We start from the raw sequence: 7,988 nt of genomic DNA on the forward strand, positions 1-7,988 counted from the left end.
AACGATTGTATCTGCCCAGCCTCGAGTAGAGACTTGCCATTTCTGCCTTGTTGGCACAGAGCCCCCTTTGTGAGCCACAGTGAGGCTGGGCCACGCTCCCAGCACCAAGAGGGTGGAGAGCCGAGTCTGTCTCAACACTCTGTCCTCACTCACTAACCAAGGAGGGGGGAGGCAGCAAGGATGCTGGAGACAGGCTTGGACATCAGGCCAGTTGTCCTTAAAACAAATCCTGGAATTCTCTGATCTTCAATTCTGCCCTCAACGAAAACAAGATTGTCCACCATTCTGCCTTGTTCTGGTTTCTAGTATCACAGAGTATAGACAGCCCAGACAACTGTCTTCTCTCTCACATGTCTGATTATCACAGCACCTGCGTCCTCACCCTGGGGTGATGGGGGCTGGGAACCTCTGTTTTCTGCAGAAGAGAATGCCCAGACAGGAGCTACTGGTGGAGAATTTTATAGTGTATTGTGGCCCTATGATGTTCTTTGTTGTTCTCTGTTAAAGATTTTGCTTCAAAGGGCAACACCGATGGGTCTCTGCCTCCAAGGAACAGCTCACACTCAAGACAAGTGAAATCAGAGAGCACAACAATCTCCCAAGGGCAGCACTCTCCCTGCCCCACTGGCTGCTTTGGTGGCCAAACCGTGAGAATGGAGATACGTGAGCACTGCTTCCCAGCAGTGTGAGCAGCATGGCTGACAGAGCTCCTGCCCCCAGAAGAGGAATGGTGCTTCCAGCTCCAGGTTAGATCTAATTCTCAAGAAGCTACTGTACCTGGTCTGAGAGGTGGGAGTCCCTTGTCTGACCTGCCCTGTGGGAGCAATGCTGAAGATGGTGAGGATATCTCCAGCACCAATTGACTGCAGTGACTGACTCACTCTTTCCTGCTTTGGGCTTTTGGAAGTTGTAGACCCCAGCCAAAAAGTGACAGAGGGACTACACTCTAAGAATAGAGAGGAAGAAATCATCATCAACAGGGTGGCCAAGGGGAGGAGAGGATGGGAGAGTCAGGATTCCTCGGGCTTCATGTCAAGGCCTCTTCACTCCCTGGCGGCAGGCCTTCAGTACAGAGTCCCCAAATCCGCTTCCTTGGCAGGGCCATCTGCCTCCCCAGGGCAGCCAAAGGAGATGACTCATTTCCAGACCCCGGACGTGGCTCTGACCCCCCTTCCCAGGTGCTGCTTAAGAGGGCCAGTTGAAGTCAGGCAGGGCTGGCACTGATGTCCAGCCAACCTTGCCTTAGGCAAATCTGCTGATTCACAGCCCTCTTCTAAGCAGCCCCTGAGAGCTGGCTTGCTGGAACCTCACAGAGGATCTGATGACAGAGGCCACCTGGCAGGGATTGATCGAAGGGAAGTAGGAACGCAACCACCTGCCATTCTCATCCCATGTTCTAGTAACCTCATGGAGGCCAAAAGTATGCGCTCACAATGAGGGCGTCACGGCCACAAGTGGAGACATGCACATCTTAGGGGAAATGTGACAGCAGGAGAGAGACAGTGCTTCTCATGAGAAGGTGGTACATCGGCTTGAAGAAGCTTACAAATGTAGGTTTGTGCATGGTTACGCTCAGGGGCCTCTGTAAGAAAAGAAATATGTAAGCTGTGCATTAGTGATTAGAAAAGAAGGACAGAGGAGCTGGAGAGCAGTCTCAGAGGTTAAGAGCACTTGCTGCCCTAGCAGAGGGCCCAGGTTCAGTTCTCAGCCTAGAGCCAGTCTGCTGTGACTCCTCAGGAGCTCCAACACCCTCTTCTGGCTCCTGAGGCACCAGGCATGAGCATGGTACATATAAATGCATGCCAACATGACACATGTAAACATAAAATAAAAATAGTGAATCTTAAAAAAAATCACAGGGACATATAAAGAGTAAAACCATGACCCACAATCCAATCCCCACATAACATTTGTAGATGTACAAGTACTGGGTTAAACAATATATTGGAAAAAAAGACACAGAATGAAATGCCAAAATCCTCCTATTATTCCTCACATGCCCAAAGCCACCCTTGGAGAGACGCATATGTACACTTTTCATATACATTGTCCACAAGCATTTTTAATACACCCAAATAACCTCAAGATCATGGTGACATATGCTTATAACCCGAGCACTTGGAGCATATAGGCAGTAGGATTAAGAGTTCGAGTTCAGCCTCAGCTGCAGAGATCCTGTCTTCAAAAACAAAGCAGCCTAAGGAAGGATTGTATGACTCCATGGGACTCCAATCATGCCATGCTGTGTGGGGCCAAAGCATAGTGCCACTGGAGCTGTGGCACTGAATGGGAGTGAGTGTTGTCCTTGTGCCCTTATCGTCAACACAGATACATCTGTCTTACATTTTTATAGCATCTGGCTTCATAGAACCCATCATCTGAGTAGATCACCGTTTCTTCAGCCACTTCCGTGTAGGTGGATAATTTATCTCCTCACCCCACTGCAAAACTCTCCAGTAAACTCCTGGCTCACACATCATAGCAAACTTTGTGGATGCCCAAAGAGGAAATTCTTATCAACAAGGATTCCAGAGTCTGTAAATATATATTTTGATGTCATGGATTAGGCCTAATTCACAACTTCATTATAAAGAACAGCTACTCTAAGGAACAAAGGTTCTCCTGATTTAACTTTTCCCTTCCAGGAAGGATAGACCATTGAGGATCATTTATTATCACAGTGTTGAATGGTTTTTGTATCCAGGTTGCATAGACAAGAAGATGACTTAGAAGAGAAAGAGCAAAACAAATCTGTGGAGTGTGATAGGTATGTCGTCTCCCTATCACTGGTGAGGAGAAAGTGTGGCCAGCCTACTCAAGCCATAGTCAGCCTGACCTGTACCCAGACCAGGCCCCATGCATGGCAGGCACTGCCTCTCTGAGCCAAGCTGCCAAGCCTGCCTCTATGCCCAGAGACTTCTGACTGAGAGACGCCTGACCCAGAGACGTCAATGAGAAAAGGACATACAGTAGAGTCAGTCTCCTGAGCCAATAGGACCTTGGGAGGGGGTATAAAGACAGGCCTAACTTCCTTAACACACAAGTCTGCAGCAAAATATGCTACTCACTGACTCCTGGTGCTTGAGTCGTTGGTACTGGGTCTTCTCACCCCCTCCCCCAATGGGTGTCCAAGTAGGGTAACCTGCAACACAGGTGGGCATGGACTAAAAGGGTTTAACCCCCCAAATTACACCAGGCCTATAGGTTTGGGTGAGTATACGGTGCAGTCTCCAAATAAAAACTTCTCTGTTCCCTCAAAGATTTTAGTCTTCTAGGGAAAGACTCTCTAGTACCTTCTTACATTTATTTACAAGACTTTGTCATTTTTGGCTAAATGTCCTTTGGGGGACATGTTCAGAATTCTTCTTAAAATATTCTTAAAAACCCAACCTGCTCCAGATAGGATCTATCCAGTGTGAAGATGATGCCTGTTAGGTCACAGAGGCTGTCACAGAGGGGATTAGCCACACCTTATAGCCTTCCTAGTATCTTCCTAACTACTAAACTCCCTAAACTCCCTGCATGTAATGGCCCCAAGGTACAGTGGGACAATTGGATTGGCTTCCCAGTTTAGGGCTTTATAACTTGTCTTGTGCCTTTGTTAATCTGCTGCAAGCAGATGCCCATCTCCAATAAGCAAGGAGACCCTGCCCTTTAGGCACAGAGACTTCTGACCTCTAAGTAGGGAGACCCCAAACCTTTAAGCACAGAGACACCTGCCCAATAAGGATAGAGATCCCTGACCTCTAAGTATGGAGACCCGCCCTCTAAGAACCAAGACCCCTACTTTCTAAGCACAGAGACTCCCTACCCCAAAGTCTCTATGTTGCAATTTCCTGTGTCTGTGGGTTGCTGCTGGATCTTACCATATTCCTGCTTCTCTCAGTGCAGGTTCTGAAGGATGTTGTCAAAGGACTGATCACCTCAGCGCCTGTCCATGGAATCCGCACTAGCAGCCTGTCCTTTTCAAACCAACAACCCTCATCTGGGTCCGTGCACACCAGCTGACCACAACCAGTTCAAAGCCAGCTTAGTGACCCCTCAGGTTGCTTGGTTTCACCTTCTATCTCAAATTCTTTCTCTCTTCTCTGAGAATCCCTCAGGCTTTACACAGGGTGGGACTTTCTGAGCCTCAGGGACAGGAGTTTAATTCCATCCTTGTTGAGTCTTATCCTGTTTATCTCATTTATCTCCTCTCTTCAACTAGGACTTTACTACACTCCAAACTTCAGTTATCTCTGCTAGCTTTGATCATCTTCAGATGAGACAAACATGCGCAGGCCAAGGCAGGGATAAGAAACAAAACAGAACACACACACATACATATACACACACATGCATGGGATAAGAAACAACAAAACAGAACACACACACATTCATATACACACACATGCATGCCCACACATACACGCATACTACATACGCACATAAACACATGCACATACATATACACACATGCATGTCCACAGACATACACATGTACCCCCCCCCACACACACACCATTGGCCCAAATAGGCAAGAAGACAAAACCCTGCTGGAGACAGTGACCTGCTCAGAAATCCCACCCACACACTCAGCTCTACCCCTACTTATGTACTTCTTTCAAGAAGTTTTTTGCTTGTTTGTTTCCTGGTGCTGGGGTTGAACATACATACTAACAAGTTGTGTTGCCATGGAACTAAATCTTCAACCTTATTTATCCTTTTATTTTGAGGCAGGGTACTGCTAAGTTGCCCAGACTGACCTTAAACTTACAATCTCCCTAACTCAGCTTCCAGAGTAGCTGAGATTACAGGTCTGCACCCACAGGTGCCAACTTCTACAGGGGTTTGTGGAAGGACTCAGCCAGGTATCAGGAAAGCACTGGTAAGCCATGTCCAAGGGTCTACTAGTCTCCCAGGAGGGGGAGAGTTTGGAGTTCTTGCATTCATTCAATTACCCATCATTTATTGATCTCTGGTTGGGTTATGTATTAGCCAAGAAGTTTTGGGGATGATGCTCAAACCATGTGAGCCTTAACTTCATGATCTATAAGATGGGTATAATCTCACATACTTAGAGCTGATACTGAAATTGAATGAGTCAAGTGACAGCAGGCACCAGTTAATCAGGGGATCCTTGCTCTTGACAGGCTAATTTCCCCGTCTTTCTGGTTCTGGGGGATAAGCGCCACCTCTCACTCTAGCCCTGGAGGCATCCTTGGAGTCTCTTGGTCTCTCTCCCTCACATGGGTTACTTGAGGTTTTATCACTTCAAGGGCACTTTCAGGCCCTCCTGACAGATAATGTCAGCCCTCTCTGAAGATTTTAGGGTCTGCCCACCTTAGGCCTACTGCTGAGGGGACTGTGCAGTTTTTACTGAAACCTCCTGCCAGCCCATAAAGGTAACAGTGGGAGCTGCCTTCAAAGAGAGTGGACAGCGACCTCAGACTGAGTCTGAGTGACTAGGAATCCACCCTCTAGACCCTTCCAACCAGTGAGCTCTGTCTCAACTCTTCCCCTTCCTCTTCCATGTAAACGGGTTCCACTTCGGCACACCTGTGGTGACACCTCGTTTGTACTCTGATAAAGCTTGCCTGAAGATCAGAGGGCAGAATTAGCCACGAGTTAACCACAGAGGTCTGGAGGTCTGTACAGACAGACAGGAAGTGATATTGAATATAAGAGAGGACTATAAGGTGGGAGGGACAGAAGCTCGGGCTCTCTTTTCAGTCTGAGGATTTCATAGCGGTAAGAACTCTATGAAAGCTGGCTGCCCTGCTTCTCTGATCTTTCAGCTTTCACCCCCTACTATGTGACTCTGGGTTTTAATTGTTAAGACCAATTAGAACTCGTGCTACACAACCCTTCCCCAGCTATGCACCTCTGAGCAATTAATTCAGTTATCAAAGATCCACCCCACCCTGTCTTAGATCCTGACTCCACCATTCTTTTAAGGTCACCCAGGGGTCTTCATGAACCTATCCCAGGGAGAGTCACTTACCCTGACTGCATCCTAAGTGGCTGACCTTTTTGAACTTCAGACAATAGCACAGTGAAGGTTTCCTAGCTGAGTTCACCTGCCCTCCATTCCTTCCTGTTGTGGGATCTCAGCTCCTGTTAAATGAAGATGCAGCTTAAAACACTGCATTGGGAGGGGGTTGAGTAAGTGGGAAGGAGGACTCCCAGACCATCCTGCTGATGCACAGGGTAGGAAAGATAGCACTTGGCAAGCTTGGTGATCAGTATGGTACCCAGATGAGCTAAGGGAGCCCAGGCACCTGGAGAGACAGCAGCCAGAACGCACTGGGAGCCAGACCACATTGGTCTATATATACCAGAATTACCCCGGTGTCTGATGCACTCCTTCGTTCACCCAAATTTGATGAGGAAGCAAAGGCTCAGAGGGTCTCAGACAAGCCTAAAGCCCTGGAGTTTGAGAGATAAGATCTTATCCAGGTGTTTTGTTTTGTTTTTCAAGACAGGTAACACTCCTGGGTAACAGTCCTGGCTGTCTTGGAACTCACCGAGATCCACCTGCCTCTGTCTCCCAAGTGCTGAGATTAAAGGCAGGTGTCACCTCCTCCCCAGTTTTTTTTTTTTAAGACAAGGTCTTGCTATATAACCCAGGCTGGCCTGGTATTCACTATGTTGCCCAAACTGGCTTCCCACCTACTGTAATCTTCCTGCCTCAGTCTCCTATCAGTCCAGAGACCTCAAGTACCTTTTCAAGTGTGAGTAAAACTTAAATTTTCATTAACAAGGTGTTTTTATGACAAGCTGCCCATTTGACCCTGCCACAGTGTTTTAGGAACAGACTGATGAAAAAAATTAACTTGAAAAGATTGTCTGTGTCATTCAGAACTTAAACTCAGGCTTCTCTGACCCCAACATTGCTGCTTTGAACCATAGACTGAAGTGAGAGATGCATTTCAAGAGCCAGATGCCATCCCCAGGAATGCTACTGGGAGGTATCATTGTGAGAAAGAGCTGCATCCAGGTTCAGCAGGCAAAATGGCGTGGTTGTTTAGCAATGCCTGCCATGGGCCCAGGATGGGGAGGTGATGCCATTTTGCCATCTCTGATAGATGATATTGAATTATTAGGCTCTGCATCATACTCTCTCAGCACATTGTTTCTGAAGTCATGGCTCCTACCGTTCCTGTCTCAGCCATAAGGAGCTTTGGCAAAGCTGCCAAGAACTGACAAGGGGTAGCTGAACAGAGCACTGTTAAGAAGTACCATGACGCCGGGCGTTGGTGGCGCACGCCTTTAATCCCAGCACTTGGGAGGCAGAGGCAGGTGGATCTCTGTGAGTTCGAGGCCAGCCTGGTCTACAAGGGCTAGTTCCAGGACAACCTCCAAAGCCACAGAGAAACCCTGTCTCGAAAAACCAAAAAAAAAAAAAAAAAAAAAAAAAAGAAGTACCATGACATCTATGGGGCAGAAAGCAAGGAAAGAGATGTCTCCATAGAGCTATGTCTCCATGGGGCTAGGGAGAAACCTGATGCTAGGGAAATTCCCAGGAATCCACAAGGATGACCCCAGATAAGACCCCAGCAATAGTGGAGAGGGGGCCTGAACTGGCCTTCCCCTGTAATCAGATTGGTGACTTCCCTAATTGTCATCATAGAACCTTCATCCAGTAACCGATGGAAGCAGATGCAGAGATCCACAGCCAAGCACCTGGCAGAACTACAGGAGTCCAGTCGAAGAGATGGAGGAGGGATTATATGAACAAGGCGGGGGTGGGGTTGGGGTTGGGGGAACTGGTATCAAGATCATGATGGGGAAACCCACACAGGCAGTTAACCGGAACTTGTGGGAGCTCACAAACTCTAGACTGACAGCTGGGGAACCTTCATGGGACAGAATCAAGCCCTTTCCATGTGGGCAACAGTTTTGTAGTGGGACCAGGATCTATCCCTGGTGCCTGAGCTGGATTTTTGAAGCCCTTGCTTGGTTCTGCCTCAACTGAATATGCCAGGCTTTGTTGACTCCCCATAGGA

The 7,988-nt window shown here is 47.8% G+C and overlaps 1 long non-coding RNA gene across 1 annotated transcript; it reads left to right on the plus strand.

The window, feature by feature from the left end:
• Positions 1-509: 509 nt before the first annotated feature.
• On the plus strand, positions 510-7,719 carry LOC121142373. Its single transcript, XR_005879380.1, has 3 exons — positions 510-746; positions 3,892-4,045; positions 7,613-7,719. It is a non-coding gene; the product is annotated as an uncharacterized LOC121142373 (long non-coding RNA).
• Positions 7,720-7,988: the final 269 nt, after the last annotated feature.

This window comes from Mesocricetus auratus, unplaced genomic scaffold (assembly GCF_017639785.1).
Source record: "Mesocricetus auratus isolate SY011 unplaced genomic scaffold, BCM_Maur_2.0 Super-Scaffold_100009, whole genome shotgun sequence".
In the NCBI taxonomy this organism is placed as follows: Eukaryota; Metazoa; Chordata; class Mammalia; order Rodentia; family Cricetidae; genus Mesocricetus; species Mesocricetus auratus.